Consider the following 13,348-nt stretch of genomic DNA (forward strand, 5'->3'; position numbering starts at 1 on the left):
CCATCTGAGGTGGAAAAACCTTTTTGGTGTCATTTTGTTTGTCGGGCACAGATATGCTTATCAAGCTATGATAGCATTTCCAAATGAGTAGCTTAGTCATAGTAAATGAATTTTTAACCAATTTGGTCTCGTTGTTATATCCCTATACTTCTGAATCGAAACTAACCGCTATACAAAGAAGAGCACTGTCTTCTGTATATTCCATAGAGCTGTACAATGCAGCTCTATGGTATGTTCACAGGTGTTCTATTGTAAACGCGGTGCGCTTAGTCTTTATTCAAGGCAGCGAAGGGAATATCCAAAGGTTATGATGTCCACAGCGCTTAGTCTTTATTCTAGACGGCGAAGGGAATATCCAAAGCGTATGATACAGTGTATCCTTTTATCTAAAAACAACAACAAAAGCAATTCCTCGTGAATTTTACCGTATCTTTCAATTATTTATCATTTTCCCGCGAAAACGCTACGGTGAAAACGCTGATACCACGCCAGTGTCGCTTTATTTCCCTCCAACAATATAAGATAATGCAAAAACAATGTAACGGTACACTACGATACATTATAATGCATGATATCGTAAATGAACAGAGTGATTTTTGTTTAAAACTGATGTATTTGTTGATAGGGTAGTGTAAAAACAGTATAGATAATCCCTTTTATGAGGAACTTTAGATATGATAACGGTACATTGGTCTAGATAAAGACTAAGCGCACCGCGTGACAGCTGTGGACATCATAACCCTTTGGATATTCCCTTCGCTGCCTTGAATAAAGACTAAGCGCACCGCGTTTACAACAGAACACCTGTGGACATACAGAAGGCAGTGCTCTTCTTTGTATAGCGGTTTAGTTTCGATTCAGAAGTATAGGGATATAAAAACGAGACCAAATTGGTTAAAAATTCATTTATTATGACTAAGCTACTCATTTGGAAATGCTATCATAGCTTGATAAGCATATTTATGCCCGACAAACAAACTGACACCAAAAAGGTTGTGCCACCTCAGATGGTATCAACAACCCATTTTTCGGGTCTTGGCCCATGGACTATATTGAAAGTTTTCAGCCATGCTTAGTTTTGCCCGACATATCCATGGCTGCGTTTATCAACTTTCCTTAGTTTAAACGACTTTCGAAAGCCCTTTCGATAGCCCTTTCGATAGCCCTTTCCATAGCCCTTTCGAAAGCCCTTTCCATAGCCCTTTCGAAAGCCCTGTCCACTTTCTGTACTATTAATATGCCGCTTGTTTTCGTCGGCTGCGTTTATCAACTTTCGATAGCCCTTTCGATAGCCCTTTCCATAGCCCTTTCGAGAGCCCTTTCCAAAGCCCTGACTGCCTGTACTATTAATGTGCCGCTTGTTTTCTAAGAAGGGACGGCGAAAAGCAATTACCATCATAAAGACATAAATTATCGTCCTTTGAGAGTGACGAGTCATGATACAATGGCACATGATTCAATTGTCTTCCTATCTGTGAGGCAGCTCCAGTTTAGCACATACTTCAAATATTTCTGAGTGGCGGCATGAGACATGGGATCAAAGGGAATGAGACTGTTGTTACTCTATTTCTCAAACCTTGTTGGTGAAAGAAACACCTCCTTGTTCCAAGCATATGCGTGCATTACACCATGGAGGTAGAAAAGGGAACTCTTTTCTACCTCCATGATTACACACAGCTGTATGTATACACCTGTGTACACGTACTCGTGTGCACTTTACGTGGCGCGCGTCTTTTCAGAAACTGGAAACGCATGGTTGCGTAACCGCAGTAGGACGACCTAAAGGGCTTTCAAAACAGCTTTGCGTTTATCAACTTCGAAAGGCTTTTACAAACAGGTTTCTGATAACCTGTCTAGGAAACCTGTTTGGATCGTCACAAATTTCGGGCTTTCGAAAAGGCTTTCCTAAAGGGCTTTCAAAACAGCTTTGCGTTTATCAACTCGTGAAAATTCCTTGAAAGCTGTTTGGATAACCTGTTTCTGCCGAGAAAGGAGAGTTGATAAACGCACCCTTTCGTAAAAGGCTTTCCTAAAGGGCTTTCAAAACAGCTTTGCGTTTATCAACTCGTACAAATTCCTTGAAAGCTGTTTGGATAACCTGTTTCTGCCGAGAAAAGGAGTTGATAAACGCAGCCCATGACAGTGAGCACTGATGCAAGTAATTCAGGCTGGGGAGCCTTTTGTGAGAATGACGGCTCCTTTGTTCAAGCTAGGTGGTCGCAAGACGAATCACTTTTGCATATTAATGAGCTTGAACTCCTTGCAGCATATCGAGGAATCCAAGCGCTCTGTGATGTAACTACCAATACACACATTCACGTGAAATCGGATAGTAACACAACAGTGGTTTACGTGAACAAGATGGGAGGAAATACCCCAAATCTAGACTGCATCGCAAGGGAAATTTGGTCGCGGTGCCTTAGTAGGAATGTTTGGCTCTCGGCCTCTTACATACCAGGCATTCATAACATCGAAGCCGACACTCTGTCTCGAAAGGACATGAACAAAGAACTTAGCCTTCGATCACATATTTTTGCGATGGTTCTGTCTAGGTCATTTACACCTGATGTTGATTTGTTCGCTACTAGACACAATGCCAAATTGCAGATGTTCGTGTCATGGAAACACGATCCACTTTCATGCCCTGTTAACGCATTTTCTTTATTATGGAGTTCGCTAACCCCATATCTATTTCCACCTATTTGCATTCTTTCTAGAGTCCTGCACAAGTTACATCAGGACAGCTGCCAGATGGCGCTGCTCATCGCTCCATTGTGGAGAGCCCAGCCCTGGTACCCCATCCTCCTCGAGTCAATAATAGCCCCGCCCATTCTCCTCCCACGGGGGTGTCTAGAGCCCCTCCCCACGACGTTGCTAGACATCAGGCTAGTCGCCTGGACCATCTCAGCGAACAGCGGGAAGCAGAAGGCTTTTCGGAGGACGCTAGACGTCTTCTCTCCCGCTCATGGAGGGAAAATACCAACAAACAGTACGAGTCTGCTTGGTCCCAGTGGCTAAATTGGTGTAATAGACGATCGTTTGATCCGTTTAACCCATCTATAGTTCATGTTGTTAATTTTTTTGTCTTCCCAAAGTTTGGGGAAGAGCTATTCTACAGTGAACTGTTATCGCTCAGCGCTATCATCTGCGCTACCACCTATTAATGGTTATTCTGTTGGAAAGCATCCGCTTATCATACGATTGATGAAGGGAATATTTAATGAGAAACCTCCGAAACCGAGGTACACGAGCACTTGGGAAGTTTCCAAGGTTTTGGACTATTTAAGTTCCTTAGATGTTAATGAAAATCTCGATTTATTCCAGTTGAGTGAAAAGCTTATTTCTCTTACTGCTCTTGTTTCAGAGTTCAGACGTTAGGTCTTCTTGATACACCGTACATGGCTGTAAATGATGAATGTGCAAGTTTTCAAAGTATGGGTTTGTTAAAGACAACGTCACCCAAGGCGAATATCGCTTCCCAGTCGGTTGAATTACCAGCTTACACTCCAAATGAAAAAAATTGTGTTTTGTCTACTCTAAAGGAATATCTCAAACGAACGGAAGTGGCTCGTCAGGCTAATACGGAGACAAAGCTTTTTCTTTCGACGAGGAAACCACACAACAAGGCGTCGAACGCCACGATAGCAACATGGTTAAAGAATGTTCTAGTCAAAGCAAAGATAGATGCATCAATTTTCTCGGCCCACAGCTATCGTAGTGCGGCCAGTTCAGCTGCCTTTTGCCACGGTGTTTCGATCCATGAAATAATGGCTAGAGCAAACTGGTCAAACTCCAGAACCTTTAGGGAGTTCTACTTTAAGCCTTCTACAGAACAAAAATTTTGCGTCCACTATCCTAAATCTTGGGACCTAGACGCTCGTGAATGACGTTTGTGTATAAACCTGAATGTGGCGATATGTGTTCTGTTTAACATTGTATACAACAAGTGCCTTCATGTATGACCTCTGACATATATACATCGACTTAACGTTATTACCAAGATTATTGTAACAGCCTTGTATTGCCGCATTGCTATCCAACTTGTCAACTGATGTTATTATTTTTGGTCGTGGTTCTCACTGAACGAAAGTGCGAGTATTAAAACTGCTCAGAAATACACATGAATGCTAATTCGCCAGCTGTGTTTTCTTTCATAGTTGCCATCTGTACTGTATGACATACAAAACAGTTCCCGTGATGCTCTTTGAATTGTTATGCAACCCTGTGAAGCTTGTACGAAGTATTACGTGATAGAATTCCTAAATTATGCGAATAAATGAAGTATAATTGGAATTCTATCAGTAATAATGAAGTACAAGATGAGGAGGGTCCCGCCCACACGCTGCATACACGCAGCATTGATAACAACAAGTCTTATTCCCTCCCCTTGTTCCGCACGGAAACTGTTTTATCATTCTGATGAGATTGTGATTGATGAGTGATAATGGCATATAAACGCAAGGCCCCTTTAGGGCGAACATAATACACAGTGCATGTGCCTGTTGAATTGAATGACTGTGGTGTCTTTGTTTTCACGTTGTCGTGATGTTGGAAAGGTCCTTTGTTCACACTTCGAAAGATGAGAGGCGTGGAATATCCACCTCCTTTATATACACTCGAAGACTCAAACTCATTATCATGACAATAGACTTTGAATCTTCCACCTGTGTGAAGCTCCTGCCTAAAGCACGAGGAATATGCAACCCTCCTCATCTTGTACTTCATTATTACTGATAGAATTCCAATTATACTTCATTTATTCGCATAATTTAGGAATTATACACCACTTCGGCACTGTCCCATAGACCCTGTGTTGTAGCTTCTCCCCAGGCTGCAGTGCAGTGGTGCGTGTATTAGTCTTGGCACATGCAGACTCCTAATACTAGGTGTTTCAAAAAACATTTTCCACTTTTGATCATTAATAGTTCTAAAACTGTTCATCCGATAAAATTGTCATTGATATGAGTAATAGCTGAATAGTGTACAATTTTGTTGAAGGTAATTAGAATGTGAAAGCATAAATCGGTTTCATTAAATCTAAGATTGATTTTGAAGTAAGGTTTCAGATTTTGGTCAAATTTTAACCCTCTGTACAAAAATGAACTTTACACAGAAACCAATGATGTGTATGTGAGTGTGTGCTGACAATGGCCCTGAACAATGGACATGCCTGAACCACCTGTTGACAAGGCGTCAGTCTGGCGCTCCCTGGCACATGAATGCTTAATCAATAACTCATGTTGATTGCCCTGGGCACTGGTAGTCTGGATTCATGCACGGTAAAGGGTAAAATGCATGCACATGGAAAAAGTAGGCACATGTTTCCATGTGCTTGCAAACACCACATTTCATTCCAGCTGGCAATCATTTTCAAATTTTGCTTCCCATATCACTAAATTTGGGATATAATTAAGCATAAAGTATCTAAAGTTCCTCATTTTTATACAACTGTCTACTAATTAAATAGTCTGACAAATTTTCACTTTTTCGATAAAAAGAGATCATTTTTGGTGAAGAGTTCAGCAGCATTTATCATTGGACTGATTTGTTTCACAGTAGATTTGTTTAAGGCTCCATATACACAAGTGTATACTCTAATTGATTTCCTTTGCTTCCTGTCACCATGTTTACGATAGAACAGAAGGTATTCATTGTAATTTCGTTTTTCAGAAGTAGGGAGAGCACTGTCGCGACTCAAAGACAGTATCAGCAGGTGTTTGACTTTACACAGATACTGCCAGAGGCTGAATAAAGACTAGTTGTGACAGTGGAATTTCTCATGAATAAATAATGAAGCATTCAAACCCTGACCATTGTTCAGGACCATTGTCAGGGTGTTAACCACACACTCCCATACACACCCATTGACCCCTGTGCAAAGTGAAATTTTGTACAGAGGGTTGAAAATAGAGCAAAATCTGGAACCTAACTGTGAAATAAATTATGGATTTCATGAAATTGATTCATGCTTTCATATTTAAACCACCTTCAACCAAATTGTACAGTATTCAGCTGTCACTCATATCAAAGACAGTGTTATGTAATATATAGTTTATGAATTATTAAGAATCAAAAGTGGGAAATGTTTTTTGAAACACCTAGTACGACCAACAAGGGTTTGTGCCTGCAAACTATCATTATTCCTATAATAGGACAGTGTATAATATGTGACCCTGCACCTCAAAACAAACAAAAAGTCGCCAGACATGGATTTTTAGTTAAGGGCAGATTCTGAAAGAGCAGACTCTAAGTTTTAAAATGATGTATAACTTAATTCAAATGGACTCTCCGAACCTATCTAAATACTGGAAAGAAAGCGCACACTCTGGAAAAGTGTGAACTGAGAAAAGAGGCTCTGAAGTACAGTGTGCATTCAAGCGCTTAATCTTTACCAAGCTGTGCTGGCTGTGCAATGAATGGGACCAAAAAAAAAAAAGGAAGTAAACTACCTGAGTAACAACAATGAAGCGATTGTCAAATTAAATTGAAATTTAGCATGCCTCATCAACACATTCTGTCCATAATCAATGCCAACTTTCAAGGCAGTAGCCCTATCCTTTCAAAAGTTAAATTAGAGTTGAAAGTGAAGAGTGTGTACAAGGTTTTTCAAAAATGAAAAAGGGACTCTAAAGACACACCTAATGACACTATTCTACCAAAAATATTGGAGATAAACTGCTAAAAAAACACACTTTCCCGCCCGTTTTATGATCCCAAATTTCAGTATAATGTAAAGGAAGACATGCTCTTTCAGAATATATGAAAAAAATCAAGATCGGCTAGGTTGACCCATTTCACTTATTTTCAGTCCTCACGCAAAATCAGTGTGTGCGACCTTTAGTTCGTTTTGAGGTGCACAGTCACATATATGTCAGATAACCAAACTGCAAACACGACTTCTACATATTTACTATTGTTCAGTCACCCTTCTCAGTAATGCCAACACTATACTGTAGAATCGCTTTGAGGCAAGATTTCTGTAACAGAAAATTTTACCTAGTTTCATGACTCAAAAAAGTAGAAAATACTTTGAGTTTTCATTGCAACTTGATTTCATCGACGTAAATAAGCACTAAATTGATCAGTGTTTTAATAGTAGTCATGATAAGAAATCATGGAAATACATACTCGAGCAGGATTCGAACCTACGACCTCCTGGGGCCCGCTTCATAAAACTTGTCATCAGTGACAAATAGTCATAGATGTGACAAGGTACTGAAATCGTTACATCTGATTGGCCGAGAGCAAATTTGTCATAGAAATGTGGCAGTTGTCACTGATGACAAGTTTTGTGAAACAGGCCCCTGATCACAGGATAGGCGTCATCTCCACTAGACCACCGAGCTTTCGCCCGACAGCAAGTGTCGGTTCTAATCCTTATAGCATGCAGCGGGTTCTGCGTAATTATTCATATTCATGAAATTCTTTCGTCGAGGGTTTTCTCAATTTGCAATTAAAAAAAAAACACCTCGTCGGAAAAAGCTCATGAATTTGAATACACATGTACAAGTGTACTTTGAGTTTGTATGATTACGTATTGTGAAGACAAAATCCACTCATTTTGACATCCGTGTAGCCCTTTGGAAGGATTTGTGAAATTGAATCCACTAATGTATTTAACTATAGAACACGTTTAATAGAATGTGCATGAGCTATTGAACCTTGAAAGGCAAGCCTTTGATTCATTGCCCATGAAAATCACCAAATAATTTCATTAACACATAACTCACCGAATTACATTCCTACCACATATATCAGGTCTAATAAGCGAGTTTGAAGATTGATTGTGATTGTCAGAATGACCCCATGTTCCACAGAATTTTGAAAAAGGAGAGACATTTGATTGTGGCCATTGTAATTGTACATACTTACAGAGCTGATGGTATTTCTTCTTTTGTTTGAAACTTTTATTTTTTTAAGGAGGGAGAACACTTTCACCTGTACATTCTACCTTTATGAGTGACGTGTAAATGACTTTTCATGTGCACAAAAATCCATTCCTTTTTAATCCAGTTACAGCGTGAGCCGACATGTGCCTTCATTACTTAGTTCTGCCAGCGTCACAGTAAAGGGCTTTTTTCTACTTTCATTGCCTAAGTTCTAAGGTGAAAGATGACAGTGACATTTCACATTACAATCAATGTGCTGGTAGCTAAATACGTGAAACCCAGGGTAGACATGGTATATGAGTTTCCTTGAAATTAATGTTCTAATTACTCGTTGAAAAAAAAAATATCATGACGACAATAGTCACCATAATCATGTACCATCGCCATGATTATTGCTGTTATCATTCATACCATCTGTCATGCCTGTAGATCACACTTACCTTTCGGACAACTTCAGGATCTGGGAAATCAGTGTTAGGACGTCTAACGGTGGTGATCTGTCGAATGAACGTGACATGTGGAAAGCGTGTTATACACCTGCATGCCTCCATACATGTGAGGGTGGGTAACTGCATTCGTATTAGCCACCCAGACCAAGACCAAGAAAAAAACAAAACAAAACAAAACAAAACAAAACCTACGAGATGTTTTCTCATCGAGTGCCTTTACGGGAACTGTGAAGCCAAAAGGGAGATTTTGCGTTTTCAGACCCGAAATTCTGCGATCTTGGGGCACGCTTTTTGTTGATTTCTTTGGATTTTTTTTTCTTATAAAAAACAACGAGATTCAATAAACACAGGTATGTGAATGACAAACATCGCGGTATCTCAGCTCTTGCTCCACTGTGTACTAAGTGTACGGAAGTTGACAGGGGAGGGTGGGAGGGGGAAGCTCCATGTCATGCGACTTGGCTTTTGCAGTTTTAGAACTGAAATGGAACGACCCGGTGGGAAATTGAATGCAAACTTTGAGTAGTTGGACTGAATTACTTTCTCTCTAAATCGAATGAAATAGAACCTACAAAGAATGTCATGAAACAAGCGATTGAATGCTCAAAGAATTAAAATTAACCACGAGACTGCATGAGGTTATTTGAATCAAAATTAATTTTACTTTAAAGAGTATAAAGGTTGTTACGAGCAAGACATGTTCGATTTGTTCAACTCGACTTGTAAAAATAACACTTTCGTGACTCGGCCGTGTCACTATACCTCAGGTCTGACCATGTTGACGTTTAGAGAACATACTAGATAACCCTTCATGTGTGAAAAGGAAGGCAAATGGTTATCAAAAAAAAAAAAGAGTCGTTGCATTTTATGGGAACGCGAAGAATTCTGTCACATGAAAATACGGAGACATCGACTCGACCTTTCACAAAACAAAAACAAAAACAAATACAAATACAAAAAAACCATAACAACAAACAGACTTCTGTCACGACCAAACAATAAAGACATTAACATGACCCATTTATCCATCATGGGCATGGCCGAGTGGGGGTAGGGGCATGTTTTTTTTTTTGAGTGTGTGTGTGAAACATACAAAGGAATACATAAGATGTCACCACTTTTTTTTTTTCGTTTTATTACCGCGGAAGTGGCACTAGAAAGAAATAGAAACCTTGAAATACGAGGCGTGGTAAGCCTTTGTTTGTGCGCTGTCGAAGACCCTTTTTGTTTTGTTTTGTTTTGTTTTTTCTTATTTCTTGTCACCTGAAGAAGCCCGGAAAAATCAAAAGAAGTTACGCCGAAGGCATTTATTTTCCTCTAACTTGTTAGTTCATGAAACCCACAAGTGTTCCCCCCCCCCCCCCCCCTGTTTTGAAAACATGGCGCCGGCGGTGATGATCGAGTTAATGCTCACCAGTCAGTCGGAGCTGAAGAAGTGACTCAGACGAGCCACTCAATTGTTCTCTACCTCAATATCAGAAATACGTCCAGCTAACTACGTGTAAATACAGAACTACGCACACACACACACACCCATAATAGAAATTTACAATGAATATGTGACCCTGCATCACAAAACCAACAAAAAGTCGCCAGACATGGATTTTTAGTTAAGGGCAGATTCTGAAAGAGTGCTACGTGGTTGGGATCAAAAAGAAATTGTAAACTTAAACCTCTTGATATTAATTTGCCATCTGAACCCTTTCGGGTATTGGGCATATTATTGTCTTCCAATATGGAACAGATGATATCATTAAATTTTGAGAAATGTTTAGTAGATGTGAAAGTTATACTTAATGTTTGGAGAAAAAGGAAATTGAGTTTGATAGGGAAAATACAAATAGTAAAAACATTTGCTATATCAAAATTTGTTTATTGTGGGACCGTTTTGCCAATACCAAGTCATATACTGAAACAATTAGAGAGTGTTATTAAAGATTTTGTATGGAATGGGAAAAATAGATATGTTAAAAAATTAACCCTAATTGGTTCGTATGAACAAGGTGGTTTAAATATGATACATATCCCTTCCTTTTTCAATGCATTGAAGGTAAAATGGGTTTCAAGGTTTTTGAATGAAAGTAGCTCTCTGTGGTCAGTTATCTTTAGATATTTCATGAAGAAATTTGGAGGTCATTTTATTTTATTTTGCAACATGTCCAAAAAGAGTTGTAAAACAATGGGCCAGTGCCCAAGTTTTTACAGGGATATACCGAGTGCCTATTTTGATTTTCGACTTTTAGATTCAAAACATACAGAAAAAAGTGAGATTATTGTATGGAATAATGAATATGTTAGAGTAAATTGTAGAACGGTGTTTTTTTGCAGATTTTTTTAGGGCTGGTTTATGGTATATTTCAGATCTGTTTGATGGAGAAGGCAGATTGATAGATTTCAACACATGGGTGAGGAGGGGAGTTGAAAAGCAAATGTATTTGAAATGGTGCTCGATTGTTTCTGCTATTCCAAAAGAATTGAAGTTGAGATGCCTTTCCCATCGGGAAACAATACCAGCCTTAAAACTCAGTTGTGTTGTTAAGGGCAATGAAGTAGACTTTGAGAAGCTAACAACGCAGATTATTAATTGTATTTTGAAAGGCAAACATTTTGAGACTCCAACATCGGAAATCTACTGGAGTGATAAATATGCTATAGATGATATTACATGGAAGCTTACATACAAAATGCCTTTTGTGTGTTTAGTTGATACTAAGAGCAGAACATTTCAGTATAAAATTAATTCAAGAACACTTCTTTTGAACAAAAGATTACACAAAATGAAAATTGTTGACTCTGAATTGTGTACCTTTTGTAAGCAAGTGGAGGAAACGCCAGAACATATGTTCGCTGAATGTCAACATGCGTGTGATTTTTGGGAAGAGTTTTTGAAATGGTGGCATACAAACTTTGACATAAATCTACAATTGAAGGAAGAAGAGATCTTGTTCGGTGTATTTGGTGGAAGCCAGCACAGGCCCCTCTTGAATCACTGTATAGTTATAGCCAAACAGATGATATATGTATGTAGACATTTGGGTATTTTGCCAACATTTGAACTGTTCTGGTCAAAGCTAAAAATTATATATATGACTGAGAGGCAAATTGGTTTTCAAAATAGACAACTAAGTAAATTTGAAAGGAAGTGGATAAATCTGCATGCCTCCTTTTCTGTGGTACATGTATGTGATATTGATAGCATAATTCAATATGTTATCTATGCGAAATTTAAATAAGCACAAGCTTGTGTGCACCTGCTAATTTTCCCTCTTTTTTGTCTGTTTTTGGTTTTTGGTATGTATAATAATGTACAATGATTACTATTGTTTTTGTGAAAGGATGGAAATTAAAAAAAAAGAAAGATGAAAAAAAAAGATTCTGAAAAACCAGACTCTTAGCTTTAAAATGATGTATAACTCAATTCAAATGAACTCCCCTAACCTACCTAAATACAGGAAAGAAAGCACACACTCTGGAAAAGTGTGAGCTGAGAAAAGAGGCTCTGAAGTACAGGGTCTATTCAAGCACTTTCTAATCTTTCACAAAGCCACGCTAGCAGTGCGATGAAAGGGACAAAACACAGGATGTCAACCACAGGAGCAACAACAATGAAAAGATTATCAGATTAAGCTGAAATTTAGCATGTTCTATTAATACATTCTGTCCATGATTAATCCCAACTTCCAAAGCAGTAGCATTATTCTTTCAAAAGTTATTAGACTTGAAAGTGAATAGTGTACAAAGGATTTCAAGAAATAAAAAGGGGCCTCTAATACATACCTGATCATTCTATAATCTCCCCCCAAAAGGGGTTGCAGAAAACTGCTGAGAACACACTTTCCCGTTCGTGTTATGATCTCAAACTAAAGATTAATGAAGAAGAAAGAAAGCTCTTTCGAAAAATATGAAAAACTCAAGATTGACATAGTTGACCCATTTGACCTCTTTTGAGTCCTCAAGTAAAATCAAGGGGTGCGACCTTTTGTTTGTTTTGTGGTGCACGGTCACATATGAATAATTACTATATGTGACCCTGCATCACAACATTATATAAAAAGTTGCCGGACATGGAATTTTAGTTAAAGATAAATTGTGAAAGAGCAGACTCTTAGCTTAAAAATGATGCCTAGCTCAATTGAAATGGACTCTCCTAACCTATGTAAATATTGGGAAGAAAGCACACACTCTGGAAAAGTGTGAACCGAGAAAAGAGGCTCTGAAGTATGGGATCTATCTGTCTATTCAAGCGCTTAATCTTTTAAACCGTGCTAGCTGTGCGATGAATGGGACAAAGAACAGGATGTTAACCACTGGAGCAACACAATAAAGGAATTATTAGATTAAGCTAAAATTGAGCATGGTCTATCAAAACATTCTGACCATGATTATTACCAACTTTCAAAGCAGTAGCCTTATCCCTTCAAAAGTTATCAGACTTGAAAGTGAAGAGTGTGCAAAGGGTTATCAAGAAATGAAAGGGGCCACTAAGACGTACCTGATATCTCTACTCTAGAAAAAAAAAAGTTGTAGAAAACTGCTGAAAATGCACTTTTCCATTTATCTTATGATCCCAAACTTAAGAATAATGTAGAAGAAGGGTAGTACTTTGAAAAAAATTATGAAAAACTCAATCTTGACTAAGTTGACCCGTTTCATCTTTCTTTTCTTTTTTTGAGTCCTCACGTAAAATCAAGGGGTGCGACTTTTTGTTCGTTTTGTGATGTACGGTCACATATAACATATAACAGAAATGTATTTCATAACGTCTTGTATTTTTGTTATGGATGATTTAAAATAAATTTATATACATCGATATGTAAATCATTAACGTTAAGTAATATCAAACATTATCAGTATAGCAAAACATGAAACTATAGAAAAAATTTTGTTTAACAAAACTATGAAAGAACTGTGAACTAGGCCCAACGATTACAATGCTTTTGCCCTATTTTTGATTATCACCTTGATGGCAGCTTCAGAAGGTGACAGCATTTCAATTATTGTCAGGTGACC

The 13,348-nt window shown here is 38.4% G+C and overlaps 1 protein-coding gene and 1 pseudogene across 1 annotated transcript in view; one reads left to right on the plus strand and one right to left on the minus strand.

Annotated features, from left to right (window-relative positions):
- LOC139744795 (uncharacterized) overlaps positions 1–13,348 on the minus strand; it is a 329,121-nt gene that overhangs the window by 216,996 nt on the left and 98,777 nt on the right. The gene's annotated exons all lie outside the window — the stretch shown is intronic.
- Positions 2,137–3,887, plus strand: LOC139744783 (uncharacterized; annotated as a pseudogene).

Source organism: Diadema antillarum, unplaced genomic scaffold, assembly GCF_040938485.1.
Source record: "Diadema antillarum isolate AM-2024a unplaced genomic scaffold, OU_Dant_1.0 seq00001212_RagTag, whole genome shotgun sequence".
Taxonomy (NCBI): Eukaryota; Metazoa; Echinodermata; class Echinoidea; order Diadematoida; family Diadematidae; genus Diadema; species Diadema antillarum.